The 21,187-nt window shown below is 41.2% G+C and overlaps 1 protein-coding gene across 1 annotated transcript in view; it reads left to right on the top strand.

Moving 5' to 3' along the window:
• The window catches only part of LOC142069471 (uncharacterized), a 42,602-nt gene extending 34,197 nt beyond the window's left edge, over nt 1-8,405 (top strand). The window contains exon 13 of the mRNA XM_075120714.1: nt 4,733-8,405. The gene's annotated coding sequence lies outside the window, so the exon portion shown is untranslated. The remainder of the gene's footprint in view (nt 1-4,732) is intronic.
• The last annotated feature ends 12,782 nt before the right edge of the window (nt 8,406-21,187 follow it).

The raw sequence follows: 21,187 nt of genomic DNA on the forward strand, positions 1-21,187 counted from the left end.
GCTACTGGTGCTGTTTCTGATCCCTGGTTTGCACTACAAACTTATATCGGTATAACTTGGATCACTTGATGATGACCTGTTCTGTTCATTCCCTCTGGGGCACCTGGCATTGGCCACTGTTGAAAGACAGGATACTGGGCTAGATAGACCTTTGGTCTTACCTAGTATTGCCGTTCTTATGTTCTCATGCCTGCACTTGGAGCAAGCATCAGTGCTCTTTCCTTCTTTGAAAGAGGAAGTATTAACCCATCCTGGTCAGTCCATGTCATAGGTACCTAGTACTACCTTATTCTGTAACATTCAGAAAAAATCCTCCTTCCTAAATTCTAGCACTCTGGAAACTAGGCACAAATTGGGTGTCTCCAAGCAGACCTCCAACGTTTTCACTAGTCATGAGACCAGGTGAAATCCCTATGCCCACAAAGACACTTTGAGGGAATGCGGTTCCCATCTGATTTTAAACTCATATTTGTGTACTAAGACTATTCTTCCAAAATGTATACCCTAAATGGGTCTGTATGCTTTCAACCTGGCACACGGTCTATTTGTACTGGATTTGTTTCCATCTCTCACAGTCTGTGTTTGGCTTTGCTAGTACTGATAGCTTTACCAGTTGGTAATGTTAAATGCATTGTGAACAGCTACCAGGTCCTCATGGTGGCTAAATAAAATTTCCTCTTTTGAAACAATGCTCACTATTACCACACACATACAAAAAGCAGGGGGTATTTAGGAAGTTCCAAAAGGCATAGAGATGTCTAAGCATTAGTTAAAGGTGATCTTTTGATTCTTGTAATGTGGCAGGAAGATCTGCAGTATCATGAATCAGTGCAAGCTAACAGAGTTACAGATTTTGACTTTCAGATCTAGGACTTACATAACTGAGTAGAATGAGAAAAAGATGTTATGAAGGTAAAGGAAAGCTACTCATTTAAAGTGTCTCAAATAGATCATCCAGTCTTTTGTCCCTCAGCATTTTTGGAGGTGTCCTTGGGTCAGTAAGGTTGCTTATAAATACATGTTTTGCATATAAACCGACCTTTAAATTCAATCATTTGGCACTTAGGTTTCAGAGAGTCATAAACACTCTACTGTTGCAGCGAGGCAGAAAAGACCCAGTTCAAGTTTTTGTTTGGCTTCAGCTTGATTACTTTTTAGTCTCTAAAGCAGTTCCCTTGCAGTGTTAATTGACTGCAATTTCTGTTTTTCGTGACGTGTAGAAAATAACATCAGGTATATAAATGCTTCATAGAATCATAGAAATGTAATATTGGAAGGGCCCTCAAGAAGTTATCGAGTCCAGCCCCCTGCACTGAGCCAGGACCAAGTAAACCTAGACCATCCCTGACACGTGTTTGTCCAGTCTGGTCTTAAAATTCTCCTACGATGGGGATTCCACAACCTCCTTTGGAAGCCTATTCCAAGGCTTAAGTACCCTTATAGTAAGAAAGCTTTTCCTTATAGCTGTCTTAAACCTCCCTTGCTGCAGTTTAAGCCCATTACTTTTTCTACTATTTTCAGTGAACATGGAGAACAATTGACCACATTTCTCTTTATAACAGCCCTTAACATATTTGAAGACAGTTATCAGGTCTCCCCTCAGTCTTCTTTTCTCCACAGTAAACATACCCAGTTTTTTAAACCTTTCCTTAAAGAGAAGGTTTTCTAAACCTTTTATCATGTGTGTTGCTCCATTCTGGAGTCTCTCCAATTTGTCCACATCTTTCCTAAAGTGTGGCTCTCAGAATTGGACACAGTACTCCAGCTGAGGTCTCACCAGCGCAGAATAGAGTGGGACAGTTACCTCCCTTGTCATACATATGACACTCCTGTTAATACACCACAGAATGATATTAGCATTTTTCACCGTTGCATCAAATTCTTGACTTGTATTCAATTTGTGATCCATTATAACCCCTGATCCTTTTCAGCAGTACTTCCACATAGCCAGTTATTCCCCATTGTATATTGGTGCGTTTGAATTTTTTTTTTTACTTCCTAAATGAAGTACTTTTCACTTATCTTTACTGAATTTCATCTTGCTGATTTCAGAGCAATTCTCCAATTTGTCAAGGTCATTTTGAATTCTACTTCAATCCTCCAAAGTGCTTGCAACCCCTCCCATCTTGGTGTCATCTGCAGATTTGATAAGCATCATTTCCACTCCTTATCCAAGTCTTTAATGAAGACATTGAGTAGTGTGAGACCCGGAAATGACCCCAGTAGATACATCCTATCAGTTTGACAGGGAACTGTTGATAACTACTCTTTGACTACGGTCTTTCAACTAATTGTGTATTCCCTTAGAGTAAATTCATCTAGACTGCATTTCCCTAATTTGCTTACGAGTCAAAAGCCTTACTACAATCCAGATATTTCATGTCTACTTTTCTCCCAGTCCACTAGGCCAATAACCCTGTCAAAGAAGGAAATGAGGTTGGTTTGGCATGATTCGTTCTTGACAAATCCATGATGGCTATTCCTTATAATCCTGTTATCTTTGTTGTGCTTACAAATGGATTGTTTAAATTTGTTCAGCTGTGGAGCTGTATTTGTACAGCACTTAACACAATGGAGCTATTATCCTGATTGGGGTTTCTAAGCACGACAATAACAAAAAATAAATAATGATGCCTATTCTTTTGTTAGTAGATATATCAGAAATAGTCTGCATATAAATATTTTAAAAATATTAGCCCATAACAACGTGGATATCCATGAAATCTCACAAAGCTGATGAAATATACTTTTGACTGATTCAGTGCCTGCAAATACAAACTTTCTACATTAAGAATATCCATAAGAATGGCCATATTGGGTCTGACCAATGGTCCATCTAACCCAGTATCCTGTCTTCTGACAGTGGCTGGTGCCAGATGCTTGGGAGGGAGTGAACAGCACAAGGTAATTTATCAAGTGATCCATCCCCTGTTGTCCAGTGCCAGCTTCTAGCCTTCAGAGATTTAGGGACACCCAGTGCATGGGGTTATGTCCCTGTCCCTCCTGGCTAATAGCCATTGATGGACCTATCCTCCATGAACTTATCTAATTCTTTTTTGAACCCAGTTATACTTTTGGCCTTTACAACATCCCCTGGCAACCAGTTCCACAGGTTGACTGTGCATTGTGTGAAGAAGTACTTCCGTATGTTTGTTTTAAACCTGCTGCGTATTAATTTCATTGGATGGCCCCAGTTTGTGTGTTATATGAAGGCGTAAATAACACTTCATTATTCACTTTCTCCATACCATTCATGATTTTATATATTATATAAATAATCCATTTATGATTCTATCATATCCCCCTTTAGTCATCTATTTTCTAAAATGGATACTCCCAGTCTCTCTTTAATCTCTCCTCATATTGAAGCTGTTCCATACCCCTTACCATTTTTGTTGCCCTTCTCTGACTTTTTCAAATTCTAATGTATCTTTTTTTGAGATTGGGCAACCGGGACTGCCCGCAGTATTCAAGGTGTGGACGTACCATTGATTTATATAGTGGTGTTATGATATTTTTTGTCTTATCTGTCTCTTTCCTAATGGTACCTAGGATTCTCTTAGCTTTTTTGACTGCTGCTGCACATTGAGCAGATGTTTTCAGAGCACTATCCACAATGACTGCAAGATCTCTTTCTTGAGTGATAACAGCTAATTTAAACCTCATCGTTTTGTATGTATAATTGGGATTATGTTTTTCCAGTGTGCATTACTTTGCATTTATCTGCATTGAATTTCATCAGCCATTTTGTTGCCTAGTCACCCAGTTTTGTGAGATCTGCTTTGGACTTAACTATCCTATCCTAAGCAATTTTGTATCGTCTGCAAATTTTGCCACCTCACTGTTTACCCCTTTTCCCAGAAAATTTGAGTATGTTGAACAGCACTGGTTGCAGTACAGGTCTTGTGAGGACCCCGCTATTTCTCTCTCTCCACATACATATTTTGTTCTTTGTAAAAGCATATGCTGATACAATTAATCAGGTTCAAACTCTGATTGAACCAAGTGTTATAAGGAAAAGATTGCTTTACTTTTCTCAGTAGAGTTTCTTCTGTTTGTGATGCCTAAGCAGGAAGATTAATTCTAATAAATCTTTGATATTTTACAATTAGGAGCATATTATTTTGCAATTGTCTGTCAGTAGCCACTTTTTGAGATGAAATATCAGACTATATGGTCTATAGGTCTATTCTGGCATAGAAATTCTTAATTTCATGTTCGTATTGTGCCATGTTTTCTCCCATCTTCAAATCAAATATGAAAAAGATTTGGTAAGAATGCCTAGAAAGCTCCTTATAATTTTGTAAATGTAGAACAATATTCAGTTACCAACAGTCTATAGTTAGGCTGCCATGGAGTAAGTGAGTTACTCAGGTTTATTTGCATTAATTTAAGTCTTCAAGAATCTAGTGTGTTCACATGCCCTTATTTTCTTTGTCAAGTTAATTGCCATAAGGGGTCAGTCTTAAACAAAGTGGGCATGAGGGCATGGAACTGAAGTGATTAAAGTAGCTGAACACTCTCTTTGCTGTAGCCAATCAACCTCCATTTCTGTATATCCCTAAGTAGTATTAGGAAGGAGTGGTGTCCTCAAGTAATGTTTCTTTCATCCAATATTTTTATATAGAATACTTTTAAGGGAAAAAAATTAAAAGGAAATGTCTCAAACCTCTTATCTACAACATATTCAAGTCTGTCCATCTAGGTCAACCAATGTTTTATTTCATTACAGGAAACAGTCCTCTTGAATGCAGGTTATGGTCATCTATGAACTATCTTCTTGAGCTTTCCCCTCAAAGGTGAAGAATATTGGGTATCAAAATGATCAAATTCTTAAACTGGATCAAACATATTTTCAAGCTCTACCTAAAACTAAGTATACATGATGTGTATTTTGCCTCCATTTTATAACTTACTGATTTTTTAAAAAAACATAAATAATAGAATTAAGAATCTTTTGTACAAAAAGCATTTCTTCCTGCATGTATAGGGCATAAATTTTATGTATCTTTATATTAAAGTTGTTCCATTTACTGCTGATTCAAAATGTACTTTTGTTGTTTTCCTGATTATAAATGTGAAAGTTCATTTTCAACAGCTATTACACTATCAGCAACAACAGCTGATTAAAAAGTCTCTTTGTACCTTATTGTTTTATCCATTAGGAAATCTGAGTAAAATTAAGTTACCCAGGACAGCATTGTTGCAGCTCAGCTTCCATGTGCCTCCTGAAATAGTTGCAGGATGATGCATTGGTTTTCTGTCATTTGCAACTCTGTAGGTGTCAAATACAGAATGGCCACCTCTTCACTCCTTTGCCACATTGCAAACCCCTTAGTGGCTTAATGATACTTAATTATTCATCCATATAGGGGCAAATTCTCAGCCCTGCTTGCGTATCTATTATGATGCACAACTCTTTTCAAGTTCCCGCAGCTGGCTGCCAGCTAGAATTGACAGGGATGTGAGGATGTTGAGGTGGTGATGGTGCTGTTCTTGTTCAGAGCCTCACCTGAAATCTGCCCCAAAATCTTGAGTTCAGTTTATGACAGAAGAACTTGCTGAAGTCTGACTTCTCCCTGGGATAGGGGAGGAGTTGCATAGCTGTGCAAGCTGTATGTGGCTACATCAGGAATGTGCTTCACTCCTCCAAACCAGACACACTTAGATGAAAGGAAACCTAAGGTTATGGGACTGCTAAGGGCTATATGCCACAGATGTTCCTGCACTCAAAAATAAAAATTAATTTGGTAAGTATCTAATGTTTGAGCTTTTGCATCTGCAGCTCTTTCTAAATGTAAAGCAGAGTTAAGTGTCCACACAATGCATTTAACAGCTGGCATGTTTTCTGCATTCCTGTGTTTGCATAAGAGATTGTGGATAATCAAGTTATTGTGATAGGCAAAAAATGGCAAATAGACAATTTCCATCTATAAAGACACTTGCCACATTTGCCCTTTTATCAGAAACAATAACTTATAGGTGAAGGGAATCTTCTTGATGATCTTGTCATACAGTTCCTCCAGTGATGTATCTTTAGGAGGACTGTAAAGAGAGACAGTTTCTTCACCCAAGTGTCTGCTTCAATGTGTTTGTAGTGTTTGCCATTGTCCTTCATAATGTACCAATAATCAAATTTATCTTATTTCCTCAGATGTTCTTAATCCCTTCAATCCAGCTGAAAGCATCCAAACTGAAGCATTTATATTTCAGATATCTTTTTTTTAATGGACAATATCAGCTTAAAAATTCAATTACAAATTCCTTTCTTGTGTTACAAATTATTCCTTAGATTATTAATGTCATGATGATGTACAGGCAGGAGCAAGCAGCACAGAGAGACACATGTGATTGTAACAGACATTAGTGTTGTTAGTAATAACCTAGGTGTACTGAATCTTATACTCTTAATTAACTCTTTAAATGCCTTCCAGCACAACCAAGTGAAAGAACTGCTTTATCTGATTTACTGTTCCACTCTTTATGCTGTCAGTACATTTTGGATTTCTCAGTTTGGCAATGAAAATAGATTAGTCAATTTCACTTTGCTTTTAGTCAATTTCACATGCAAAGAACACATTTTATAAAATAGAATATCTGTACTCTTGGTAAAAAAAGAGTTTTGTATCACAGAAGGGATTGCTGATGATTTTAAAAGAAAATCATTCATTCTACAATATTCTTTTTAGTTTCTCTTATCTGTGCCCCCATCTTGGAAGTCCCTACCAGTGCTATGTGGACTGGCAACATTTGGCCACAGCGTTTCAGATGTCTGGTGTGTCCTTTGCTGAAAAGGAAACAGCTGGGTATTTTCTGACATAATGTGCCTAATCCACCTCTGCTGTCATCTTAATTGCTGTTGCTGTTTTTTTAAGTCCTCTACAGAAGGTCTTTGTAATGACAAGTGAACAGTTTACGCTTCATAAGCATACATAAAGAAAGCTGCTGCTAATTGGAGGGGGAGTAATGCAGTTATGATTCCTCAATGTTTAAGTTACAATTGGTTAAAAGGACACATTTTGGTTAGTATTTACACTGCTATATAAAATTCTATCCAGGGTGAAATTTGTTTGAGGTCTGACCCCAGAAATGATTATTTTGGAGAAAGAAGAGATGTTTGTTAAACCTTACTTATAATACCAACATCAGCATTTCTATTACTGTTTTATTTCTTATTTTATCTGTGGTTGTGAACTGTTAATGGATACAATAGCCAGTCATGTCACAAGCCGGGGAGGGAGAATCCCGGCCATACCACTGAAGAACTCCTTTTTTCCAGACCCTGCCCTCAAGGCTTGTTGCCATAATCTTCCAGATTAATAGGACTCTTCAGAGCCCAGCAGTGATGCCCCTTAATCTACCAGAGGGGGGTTATGCTGAGTAATGTACTCCCTTTCCCCTCCACTGCTTACCCTAAGGGCTTAGCACACTGCCTCAGCAGCACTCCCAGCTCCTAAGAGGTTGAAGGGGCTTGTTTTTAAACTTCTCTCTCCTCCAAAAGTTACAATTCCGTAGTATAGATAGCTATAGATAAAGTACTCTTACAGTTATATGCCAAAACTTGTTTTCTCTGAATGTTAAGATGTTTTCCTTTTTGCTCCTCCTTCCACAGATAACAATATCTTTGGAGAGAATCAGCCTGGAGCCTTGCTTCCTATAATCATTAAAGGGCTGAAGGTGTCCCTTAACTCCCCCTTCCAGCTTGCTGACTCACTTTGTCAGTAGCTTGTGTGATATGAGAAGATATCATTCTTTAGAATCAGAACAGGGAAAGAACCGTTGTTTGCACTGAGAGAATCATAGAGATGACCGTTCTTTTTTTCCTAAAGTATTCAGTGTGTAATTCCTGAAGACATTCCAAGCCATTCTAATGAAGTGTACTGTCTGCCAGTCTGTGTGCTCTTCCTAGAGAACCATCTGTTACACCTCAAATATCTAAAGGTCTGCCATCATTTATTGCACCAAACAAATCAATTTCTTTGTCTGACATGCAGTAACTTGTGAATGTGGCCTCCTAGAAGGTAGTTTGTGACCATGCAAACAGGATCTTCTGTCCACTGTTGCCATACAAAAAACATTTTCTCATGACTCATCATAGCAAATTTCTGATATCAGACCGACTGATATGATTTTACTTTACTTGATAACATATGTAAATACTAAAAAAATCCTGAATGATTTTTCTCTTCACTCAGTCATTGTTACATCATAAGCTTTTTCTTTTGGTAAACCAAACCTTTCTTTGTAATACTCTGTAGGTCTTGTGTATAAAGGCAATTTTGAACTAACATGGCCTTATTTTAACTTGATTTACTGTTCCTTTAATTAGATTATTTGTAACTGAAACACGTAACCTAACAAATCTTGCTGTGTCATGTTGCAGCAAATAAAGATATTTCAAATTACGCTGTTTCGTGGTTACCAGAAGGGTTCTTCTGATGAGCATGTAGGCCTTTACAACACAAGGATATAGGACCCAATCCTGCAGCATATGAAGTCACTGGGACCTTAATGTGAGTAAAGGCTGCAGGAGCAGGCCTATAATGGTAAATTTTATGCTTATTTGCAAACCCATTACTCCCCCTTCCCTGCTGTAGATTCAAAGAACATCCTCACCCCCTCATTCATCTGAGATGGTTCATTTCTTTCTCCCTAATACTTTGACCTATGAGAATACAAGGACTTTTTTGAGAAACACAGAAATGTCCTATTGTGAGATTCCTTACCTAAGAGACTCTTAAGACTTGAGCCTAAATAGGTAGTGGTCTTCCATTATTTTTTCCATTAAACAATATGGAACTAATTAAGACCCTGAAGCACATGTGTAACTTTGCACACGTATGTAGTCTCAAGGACTTCAAAAGGCCTACATGCATGTTTAAGTCTTTGCAGGATCAGGGCCTAACAGTGCAGGAATTCTCAGATTTCCTTCCTTTTCACTGCACTATATTGAACTACCCACATAGTTTAATAGGGTCCTCTACTAAAACCTGACCCACCAATGGAAATCAGACCACAATACAAAATTCACCATCTTGTGAAAGTAGTCCTGTAATACCCAAACCTGAGGAGGTATTAATGAAAAAGCAGCTTAAGGTAGGTGAGGTGAAGAGCAGAATCCATTGTGAAAAACGCTCAATGAAAATCTTAATTACTGTATATAGTGCCTTACCCCACAGTGACGGTACCCTAGAAATGCCTTAGAATAGATATTTAGTTGGACCTAAACAGTTCCCCCAATCCTACTTCCTGTGAGTTTATTTTTTTTATTATAAAGTAAGTTATTGTTCTCTCATTCCCACAACCTATTTGCTAGGCACGTTTGGTACTGTACATACAGTAAGTATGCCAGGATTCTAGTAACTTGATTGAATTGTTTACAGAAGAACACACATTATGTAAATAGTCTACTGTACCTTGTCCTCTGGAGCGCTGCACATACCTATAGTAGTATTGTTCATAGTAAATGTTTTGGTAACTTTGCAGTGGTCAGGGCATATTTGTTAAAGCCTGATAGACATTTCTTTACAGCAATAACATTTGTAATCCCTCTTGCTTAAATTGCTTGATAGTAATTACCACTGCAGACTATGTGGCTGTGGGCATCCATCCATTTTAGGTACCTTAAATTGTTAAAAATCAGCTTCCCCCCCACCCCACCCGCTTTGAAACCATTTGGAAAAGAGAACTGTTGAGCAGATGCCAATAATAAATCCTGTTGAGATCTCTGTATACTCCCGAGAGTACTGCCGTGCCAACTGGAGACTGACTGGCATGAATTTGAACTCTCTGTACCACTTGATATATTGTGCTTCAAACGGACCAATTACAATAATTACCAGCTCTGTGGCTGGGGCGTTAGTGCTCAGTCTGCACCTCATGCCCCAACTAGCTGGCAATATGTCCAATCCTACAAACTCTCAGTTTTTCAAATAAAATGAATGCAAAATGAAATACTTAGAAAAATTAGAAGAGAGCTTGAACTGAAATTAAATGCTAGCCAATGGTAATGGTGTTCATGATGCAAACGGTAGATTACTAGAAAGTTATAAAGTTAGGCCCAAATCCTGCAATCAGTTCAGCATGGGCAGACCCTTTTGCCTGGGGGTCCAATTGCAGGATAAGTGCTTGAAAAAGTACAGTGGGGAGCACTTTATAAATGTCTATAGATTGGTAGAATTTCTGCCTTATATTTCAATATATATTTTTAAGACTGTGAAAATAAATTAGAAAAAAATCTGTATAAAAAGGAGTGGTATACTTTTCATTAAGCCATTGTTACTTTTCAGTTGTCTTTTACTTTTCGTATCAGAATCTTAACTCTTTCAAAAATACATCATTTTTATTACTCTGCAAAAGGTGTTTTACAGAGAAAATGTTTTAAATCATTTAGTAAAAAAAGAAGTTAGTGAGGAGGGATTCCAGTAACTTTTAATAACAATTTATCTTCCCTTGATGACTGGGGCTGCCCAATAGCCACCTGCCATGTCATCATTCCACTAGGAACAAAATCTGCATCAAGGTTCTTGTGTGCACAGTTACCTGTGTTGGGATGTTGACTTGTGTCTCGGCCCTCCACTGGGTATATTGAATAGTTGTTGAAGAGAACTTTAATCTTAAAATATTTTAATCTGTATTATTACTAGTCCTTTTCATTGTTTCTAGTGTTCATCAGGGTTGGAAGGGACCTCAAGAGGTCATCTAGTCCAACCCCCTGCTCAAAGCAGGACCAATCCCCAACTAAATCATCCCAGCCAGGGCTTTGTCAGGGCGTTGTGACCTCTCGATGTCGTCTTAATTATTCTGCAGCAATAATAGCATTCCCTTTATCAAGGAGGCAGGGGAACTGTTGGCATAAATCTGTCATAAGTTCGTGTGACCTGACATATGCTTCAGATGGACTATTACAATAATCACTTGTACTGCTGTAACTTTGGCTATGTGGCCTGTGACCCGTGTACCTCAATTAGCAGAATACATTGTGTTATCTAGATAGTCATTTGCGTGTGCCCCAAAAGTATCTAAAGGATTTTCATTCAGAAAGGTGATGAAACAAAAGTAAATGGATGAAATTTAGAGGTGGGCAAATTAGTGTAAATTACAGGTAGTTAAGTCAGTGTCTAAATTAGTGTCACTTTGCATACTGAGCAGCCCGAAGAAGGTGTAAATTAAGATGGAAGGTTGGCACTTTAACTTATTCTTCTTATTTTTTCCAGTTAGTTGTTTTTCCTATCAAATTACAAATTCGACTCTCTTTCCCTCCCTTGAGTCAGGACTTTTCTTGACACAGGAAAGTTTACCGGTCATACTGGGACAATAAAATGGTAGAGTTAGACCAATACAGTTTCATGAATTCTGGAATAAGAGTGCCTTTTCCAAAGCGATGTAAGCTAAACCAAGAAAAGGCATTCTTATACCTGAATAAGAGTGTCTAGGGAGTATACTAGGGACTAGTATAAAAAATGGTGGTGGTGCAGGGTGTATTAGAGCCGTTGTAAACAAAGAAAATTATGAATTCTTGAAGGGAAGTAGGTTAAGGGACTGGAGGGGAATAAAGATGAGAGGCAATTCTATTTGGTGGTTCATATATTTTATGATGATTAGAGCATTAAAAATTACCAAGACAGATTTGAAGAAGTGAGACTTGATATTTGAGTGATGGGAGAGGCTGTGCTAAGGAGGGAATGGTCAGCTGTAGCACTTGAAGGGAGGGCCAGTTATTGCAACCTCTGGTTCACAATCATAAACTGATTACACCTGGGTAATTTTTCATCTCTTGTTCTTAAACATTTAATGGTGCTACTGGAAGAGATGCTGGGTCATATTGTTCACCTCCCAAGCTGTGTTTATTGTGCTCTTGATGGTTCCTCTGGATGCCTTCTCTGCTTTTTTAGAATTTACTTTCAAAATGTACCATTTTCTTCAAAATCATTCAACAGAGAGATTCCCCAGGACAGCCTGTATGTAATCTGTTGACTTTTCTTATTCAACAGGGGAATGTTTTATCTTGTAAAGGAAAGGGGAGCATAAACTGAAACAGTTCAGAAATGCAAACAGTGTTGGGGAAAGGAGAATTTGCTTTTTGTTCCTTCTCCGCAAATCATTATTATTATTATTATTAGTTTATTATTTTATTATTGAAACAAACACCTCTGTCTACAGGGAAAACAAGCTATTCCTCACCTTTCTTAGCTAGATATTTAGATGGTGATTTGGCGCCAAGTGAAAAGTGGGACCGGGAGTATAATATGTAGGGATAAATGAGTAAAATGTTATGGTACTGCACTGGGTTTCAACTGCCCAACTCCTGTCAGTTTCATTGGCTTCAATCTTGTGCAATGCTGAATATTTTCCCCACTGTCTCCTTTCTGAAGACTGGTTAATTTTTAAATTGGACCATCAACATTTTCTTAACTCTTGAAGTTTATATTACACAAAGTTGAGCCTTAGAACCACCACAAACCTCACTCCCTTCTGCTCTAAATGCTAGGTGTGTTTCTCTGACCTTGCCTTTGCTAACATAAACACAGCACATAGCACAGTGTACTGTGTACATATAAGATATTACATTAAAAATAAAAAATCTCATACAATTCCCCTCTTGGGAGAGGAAGAGAAAGAAAGAGCACATGTGATAGACGCTAATCATGTTCCTTAATACATTTCTGGAAGTTGCTCAGATACTACAGTGATGAGAGCTGTTTAAAAAGAGTGTATCTCCAGCACCAGTATTTCACAAAATGGTTGGGCTTTTTTTGTTTTGTTTCTTGCATGTTTCAAGAGGCTTTGTTTCCAAATTGTATTTACTAAATCCAATGCAAAGCTACCTAATAAGATACAAAATTGACCATACATGATTAGGAAAACATGGACTATTATCCAGCATATTTTAACATTGTTTATGCAGTCCCATTTGTGTGCATGACTCTTCATAGAACAAATAAGTCAGTTAGTGGCTTGATGATTTTATAATTTAATTCAGATAAAATATAGGAGGAAGATGGCAAATAAAAAAAAGAAAAGAAAAAAAGAAGAAATATATCAACTAGTACTTTAGGTAAAGATTTTTAAATACATTTTCCTTCTCCCTCCTCTTATGAAGGTGGCATTTTTATATCAATATTATTGGACAGATATTTTGCATCTATAACGTGCCTTTTAGACAAGGATAGCAAAGTATTTACAAATATTAACTAACATGACATGAGATAGTTAAATACAATTATTAGTTTAATTTTACAGATAAGTAAATTGAGGTATGGAAGTTAAGTGAGTTGCCCAAGACTATATAGTGAATCAGTGGCAAGGTCAGTATTATACTCTAGATTTGCTCTACTGGAATATGCTGTTTAAGGAGACAGGTCCAGATTCTCAGCTGATGTAATGCTAGTGAAATCAGTAGAGAGGTTTATTTACACCAGTTGAAAATCTGGCCTACAGTATGTAGTATTCCCATGTTTCCATTCCCTCAATCAAATCCTATCTTTTCGTAAAAATGCTGTTTGAGAGAAACCACAACAGTACTTCTGTGTTAATGCTGAACTCTTCTTTCTTTTAGCTGCTTTAAAGTGTTGAATTTCTCTTTGGGGATGTGTGACTTAATAACATTACAAACAACTCTTTATCTCTGTGCAGGCAGATAATTACTTTAACAACCAAAGTGCTACATTGACACTTTGGAGGTCTTTTGTGTGCATCTAAGTACCCAAAGCAGCCCAGAGGTGTCAGTTCTGGGTACTGCAGCAGCGCAGATGTTGCTACTGCTGTCCTCATCTTCAGTCACTATGGAGAAAACCATCTGCTTCTGCTTTGGTTTGGAAAGGGTCTTGGGTTCCAAAGTGCCTTCCCCCCACAGCCCATCCCTGTCCCTAGCTGCTGTGTTTACAAGAGCAGTAAGGGAATTAATCACTTGGATTAAAAACATTCCAGTTTAGTTCTAATTAAAATAAATAAATGAAAATCCTGCTTGCATACACTGACATACAAAAATAGTCTTTGTATGAGAAGTAAATCTACAAAGTTTATCTTTCTCAGAAACAAATAAATCTACACCTGCTCATTGTCTTTTTTATATTATAAACTTATTTATAGAGTGTCCTTTCCTCCCACTCCTACTCAAGATGTGCAGAAGGTAGACACTCAGCACATTCATGGGTCCTGAAATAATTTTCAGGGCCTGTGAAATGTCATCATGTTGCATAGCTTTGATCTAATGTGCTGGGGTCCCATGAAAATATCATATTTTAATGTAAATGTTATGCTAGCCAAAATATTTGAAAGTATCTTTCCTTTGCCTGAACCACTTTTGCAAATTTAAAGTATAATCAATAACAACAATATATAGAGAGACACATAAAATAATAAAGCTTTAAAGTTTGTATTCTTTGATGAGGTGGATGAGGCTTTCTTCCAGCAACTAATGGAAGTTACTAGATCGCAGGCCCTGGTTCTCATGGGTGACTTCAATCACCCTGATATCTGCTGGGAGAGCAATACAGCGGTACACAGACAATCCAAGAAGTTTTTGGAAAGTGTAGGGGACAATTTCCTAGTGCAAGTACTGGAGGAACCAACTAGGGGCAGAGCTCTTCTTGACCTGCTGCTCACAAACCTGGAAGAATTAGTAGAGGAAGCAAAAGTGGATGGGAACCTGGGAGGCAGTGACCATGAGATGGTCGAGTTCAGGATCCTGACACAAGGAAGAAAGGAGAGCCGCAGAATACAGACCCTGGACCTCAGAAAAGCAGACTTTGACTCCCTCAGAGAACTGATGGGCAGGATCCCCTGGGAGAATAACATGAGGGAGAAAGGAGTCCAGGAGAGCTGGCTATATTTTAAAGAATCTTTATTGAGGTTACAGGAACAAAGCATCCCGATGTGTAGAAAGAATAGTAAATATGGCAGGAGACCAGCTTGGCTTAACAGTGAAATCCTTGCTGATCTTAAACACAAAAAAGAAGCTTACAAGAAGTGGAAGATTGGACAAATGACCAGGAAGGAGCATAAAAATATTGCTCAGGCATGCAGGAGTGAAATCAGGAAGCCCAAATCAGACTTGGAGTTGCAGCTAGCAAGAGATGTTAAGAGTAACAAGAAGGGGTTCTTCAGGTATGTTAGCAACAAGAAGAAAGTCAAGGAAAGTGTGAGCCCCTTACTGAATGAGGGAGGCAACTTAGTGACAGGGGATGTGGAAAAAGCTAATGTACTCAATGCTTTTTTTGCCTCTGTCTTCACGAACAAAGTCAGCTCCCAGACTACTGCACTGGGCAACACAGCATGGGGAGAAGGTGACGAGCCCTCCATGGAGAAAGAAGTGGTTTGAGACTATTTAGAAAAGCTGGACGAGCACAAGTCCATGGGGCCGGATGTGCTGCATCCGAGAGTGCTAAAGGAGTTGGCAGGGGTGATTGCAGAGCCATTGGCCATTATCTTTGAAAACTCATGGCAATCGGGGGAGGTCCCAGATGACTGGAAAAAGGCTAATGTAGTGCCCATCTTTTAAAAAGGGAAGGAGGAGGATCTGGGGAACTACAGGCCAGTCAGCCTCACCTCAGTCCCTGGAAAAATTATGGAGCAGGTCCTCAAGGAATCAATTCTGAAGCACTTAGAGGAGAGGAAACTGATCAGGAAGAGTCAGCATGGATTCACCAAGGGCAAGTCATGCCTGACTAATCTAATTGCCTTCTATGATGAAATAACTGGCTCTGTGGATGAGGGGAAAGCAATGGACATGTTATTCCTTGACTTTAGCAAAGCTTTCGAGACGGTCTCCCACAGTATTCTTGCCAGCAAGTTAAAGAAGTATGGGCTGGATGAATGGACTATAAGGTGGAGAGAAAGCTGGCTAGATCATTGGGCTCAACGGGTAGTGATCAATGGCTCCATGTCTAGTTGGCAGCTGATATCAAGTGGAGTGCCGCAAGGGTCAGTCTTGGGGCTGGTTTTGTTCAATATCTTCATTAATGATCTGGAGGATGGCGTGGATTGCACCCTCAGCAAGTTTGCAGATGACACTAAACTGGGAGGAGTGGTAGATACGCTGGAGGATAGGGATAGGATACAGGGGGACCTAGACATATTAGAAGATTGGGCCAGAAGAAATCTGATGAGATTCAACAAGGACAAGTGCAGAGTCCTGCACTTAGGATGGAAGAATCCCATGCACCGCTACAGACTAGGGACCGAATGGCTAAGCAGCTGTTCTGCAGAAAAGGACTAGGGGTTACAGTGGACAAGAAGCTGGATATGAGTCAACAGTGTGCCCTTGTTGCCAAGAAGGCTAATGGCATTTTGGGCTGTATAAGTAGGGGCATTGCCAGCAGATCGAGGGATATGATCATTCCCCTCTATTAAACATTGGGGAGGCCTCATCTGGTGTATTGTGTCCAGTTTTGGGCCCCACACTACAAGAAGGATGTGGAAAAATTGGAAAGCGTCCAATGGAGGGCAACAGAAATGATTAGGGGACTGGAACACATGACTTATGAGAAGAGGCTGAGGGAACGGGGATTGTTTAGTCTGCAGAAGAGAAGAATGAGGGGGGATTTGATAGCTGCTTTCAACTACCTGAAAGGGGGTTTCAAAGAGGATGGATCTAGACTGCTCTCAGTGGTAGCAGATGACTGAACAAGGAGTAATGGTCTCAAGTTGCAGTAGGGGAGATTTAGGTTGGATATTAGGAAAAACTTTTTCACTAGGAGGGTAGTGAAGCACTGGAATGCGTTACCTAGGGAGGTGGTGGAATCTCCTTCCTATGAGCTTTTTAAGGTCAGGCTTGACAAAGCCCTGGTTGGGATGATTTAGTTGGGGATTGGTCCTGCTTTGAGCACGGGGTTGGACTGAGGTCTCTTCCAACCCTGATATTCTATGATTCTATACGCACAACCTATTGAATGTGATACAATAGACCCACCATGACAGGACTAATAAAATGTTGACTCTTTAAAAAAAAAACAAACAACCCTTCAGATTTATTTCAAAAGTAACTAACTTTTAATGTTCCTATAGTACCTCCACTTCTGAACTCTGAATTCATACTGCTTCTGCAACTACATACTGTACATCCACTACCCGAGGAACAACCCTATTCTATCATGCACGCTGCATAATATTTTTCTCAAAATGGAGCACAGCTCTGAAGCAGAGTAGATTTGATGGCTGTAGAATCACAGAATACATAGAGTGCTGTTCATAATACCTATCTCTCTTTTCTAAAGAACTTTAAGATGCAAAACCTACTCTATAAGTGCAAAGTGCCGATTTGCTCTTGTGCATTGACCACTATCAGCCTGTGTCAAGACTTGGAAAAGACTTGAGTCCTTCTTGCCAGTGTTCAGGAGGAGTTGATAGGGCTTGGATTTTGGGCCCCATTCCTGGGTTAATGGCAGATTCATAGATATTAAGGTCAGAAGGGACCATTATGATCATCTAGTCTGACCTCCTGCACAGCGCAGGCCACAGAATCTCACCCACCCACTCCTGTGATAAACCTCTCACCTATGTCTGAACTATTGAAGTCCTCAAATCATGGTTTAAAGACTTCAAGGAGCAGAGAATCCTCCAGCAAGTGACCCATCCCCCATGCTACAGAGGAAGGCGAGAAACCTCCAGGGCCTCTTCCAATTTGCCCTTGAGGAAAATTCCTTCCCGACCCCAAATATGGCGATCAGATGAACCCTGAGCATATGGGCAAGATTCATGAGCCAGATACCCAGGAAAGAATTCTCTGTAGTAACTCAGATCCTACCTCATCTAACATCCCATCACAGGCCATGAATATTTAATGCTACAGGTAATGTTGCCAACCCTCTAGGATTGGCCTGGAGTCTCCAGGAATTAAAGATTAATCTTTAATTAGAGATTATGTCATGTGATGAAATCTCCAGGAATAGAGCCAACCAAAACTGGCAACCCATGCTACAGGGGGGTATGTTGGCTGAGTGATGGACCTGGGGCTAGAATTTGAACCCATTTGGCCTCTGTTGAAATGCTGCTAGGATGCAAAATTGGATTGCTCCTGTTGGAGAGTTGAACTAGTGCTTTGAGTGGGGATTCAAACCCCAGCATGGTAGGAGCTGGGGGAGACACAATTCAATTTCACCCAGACCACACCACACGGTCCATTGTCTACAGCCAAGCTCTACAATACAACCGCATTTGCTCCAACCCCTCAGACAGAGACAAACACCTACAAGATCTCTATCAAACATCCTTACAACTACAATACCCACCTGCTGAAGTGAAGAAACAGATTGACAGAGCCAGAAGCGTACCCAGAAGTCACCTACTACAGGACAGGCCTAACAAAGAAAATAACAGAACGCCACTAGCCGTCACCTTCAGCCCCCCACTAAAACCTCTCCAACGCATCATCAAGGATCTACAACCTATCCTGAAGGACGACCCATCACTCTCACAAATCTTGGGAGACAGGCCAGTCCTTGCGTACAGACAGCCCCCCAACCTGAAGCAAATACTCACCAGCAACCACACACCACACAACAGAACCACTAACCCAGGAACCTATCCTTGCAACAAAGCCCGTTGCCAACTGTGCCCACATATCTATTCAGGGGACACCATCACAGGACCTAATAACATCAGCCACACTATCAGAGGCTCGTTGACCTGCATATCTACCAATCTGGTATATGCCATCATGTGCAAGCAATGCCCCTCTGCCATGTACATTGGTCAAACTGGACAGTCTCTACATGATAGAATAAATGGACACAAATCAGATGTCAAGAATTATAACATTCAAAAACCAGTCAGAGAACACTTCAATCTCTCTGGTCACATGATTACAGACATGAAAGTTGCGATATTACAACAGAAAAACTTCAAAACCAGACTCCAGCGATAGACTGCTGAATTGGAATTCATTTGCAAATTGGATACAATCAACTTAGGTTACCTTGCATAATGGCTTAGCCACTCCCAGTCTCTATTCAAGCCTATTTCCCCTTGTTTTTTCCTACCCCCATCGCCCCAATGTTCCTCAGACGTTCTTGTTAAACCCTGGATTTGTGCTAGAAATGGCCCACCTTGATTATCATACACATTGTAAGGAGAGTAATCACTTGAGATAAGCTATTACCAGCAGGAGAGTGGGGTGGGGGGAGAGAAAACCTTTTGAAGTGATAAACACCCATTTTTTCATGGTCTCTGTGTATAAAACATCCTCACGGCATTTTCCACTTTATGCATCCGATGAAGTGAGCTGTAGCTCATGAAAGCTTATGCTCAAATAAATTGGTTAGGCTCTAAGGTGCCACAAGTACTCCTTTTCTTTTTGCGAATACAGACTAACACGGCTGCTACTCTGAAAATTCAATCCTGTGACAAATGTGAGGCCTTGTGGTAAAGTGGGATTCGAACCAGCATTTTGATGTTTAACTTAATTTCAAACGTGCAGCTCACCCCACTGCGCCGGCCCAAAAAGGCCCACTAGATGGCGCTCTTTCAACGAGCAGCAAGCGCCGCTTTCACCGCTCTCTAGCGCTGCCGGAGACCCTAATGGTCGGGTTGCGCCACTGCAGCCTTTTCCCCTGAACCTCGACGGCGGCCATCGTTGCTCAAGACCACGTGACGCGGCGGCGACCAATCAAGACGCGGAAGGGGGCCCGGACTCTCGTCCCTGTGGCCGCCATTAAAGAAAAAGGGGCTCGGAATTAGACGGGAGAAGAATCCCCCGCTCTCCCCCCCCCCCCGGCCGGGACGCGACATGGGGGCGACCCGCTGACGGGAGCCGGGCGCTCAGGATGCCGCGGCCGGGCAGCCGCCGACAGAGGCACCGCTGAAAGAGGAGGCCCGCCAGCGGGGGCTTCGGGGCACCGACCGCGGCCGCCGCGTCCCTCTGTCTCCGCGCTTGGCGGCGGGGCCGGAGCGAGTGGGGTTCGGCCCCTACCTGGGGAGATTTGGGGGTTCGCCCCCGTCCCCGGAGGTTCCCCAGTTGAGAGGATTCGGGGTTCAGCCCGCCCCTTTGGGAGGGCCCTCCCCCGAAGAGACCCCGCGGTCCCTCCCTCCCCGGCTAGGGAGATCGTGGGGTTCAGCCCCCCTCACAAGAGACCTCTCCATCTGACGATTTGCGGGGTTCGCACTGGCGGAGGGAACCCCCCGGCCGCGGCAACTTGGTGGGGGTCGGAGATCCACCCATCGGTGGGGATTTGGTGGGGTTCGGCTCAACTTTGGGGTAGGCCCCTGCTGACGAGAGACTTCGTGGGATCCATCCGCCTCTCTGAAAAAACTGGGGCTCACCCCCTGGAGAAGATCCCCCCCCGCCGAGGAGACGGTGAGGGCGCCCGCAGTTTCTCTCTTCCGCCCCCCCAGCGAAGAATCTTCACGCACAACGGAGACTATTTGGGTTTCACCCTTCAGATAAGAGGATTTTTTTGGGGGGGGGGTATGCTCACAAGAAAACATACCTCCCTGGGCTGCTGCTGAGGGGGCGTGCGGGGTCCCCTTCTCACTGAAGAACCCCCCTGGCGGATTTTGGGGGACACCCTGGGAGAATTTTACCCCACCCTTGGGAATTCTTAAAACTTATTTGGTTTCTGACGCCTGAAGTTTTTGTCTGATCTATTTTTTAATTTATTTGGAATATATTTTGAGGGGGAGAAGAATCTGACACCCCGCTTTACTCTCTTCCCCTCGGACTCTTATCGACCCACAACCACTCAGCCCTAGTCATTCCACTCTTTGCCCCTCTCATCTGGCGAATAAGAAACAAGAGGAAGAGCAGGGAGGTTGCTGGATTAATTGCCCCTGTTGGATTATTTATTCCTCAACTCCCTCGTTTGGCGACTGAGATAAGAGTGAGGGGTCGTGAAACCATTTTACCTCCTGCCCCACTGGATTAATTACCCCACTTCTGTCCCCTTGCTGGATCAGCTATACTCTTCTCTCCCCTTGGTCTTCGATTGAGTGGACAAGAGAAGCAAGGAGGATTGTGTATCTTAATCTCCCATCGTTGGATTATTGGCCCTTTCCTCCTTTTCTCCCCTTCCTTGTTGTTGTCTTTGCCCTCCTGTTTTGGCAGAAGAGGAGGGAAGGTTCTGACTCTTTTGCGCACTTTTCACGGCTCCCCCCCCCCCGTTCTCCCTCTGTTTGTGCAAAATCCCTTATTTAACTGTATTATTTGTGCGTGTGTAACCTCCCTCCCCCCTTCCCTTCTGTGTCTCTCCCT

The sequence above is a fragment of the Caretta caretta genome, chromosome 17 (genome assembly GCF_965140235.1).
Source record: "Caretta caretta isolate rCarCar2 chromosome 17, rCarCar1.hap1, whole genome shotgun sequence".
NCBI lineage: Eukaryota > Metazoa > Chordata > Testudines > Cheloniidae > Caretta > Caretta caretta.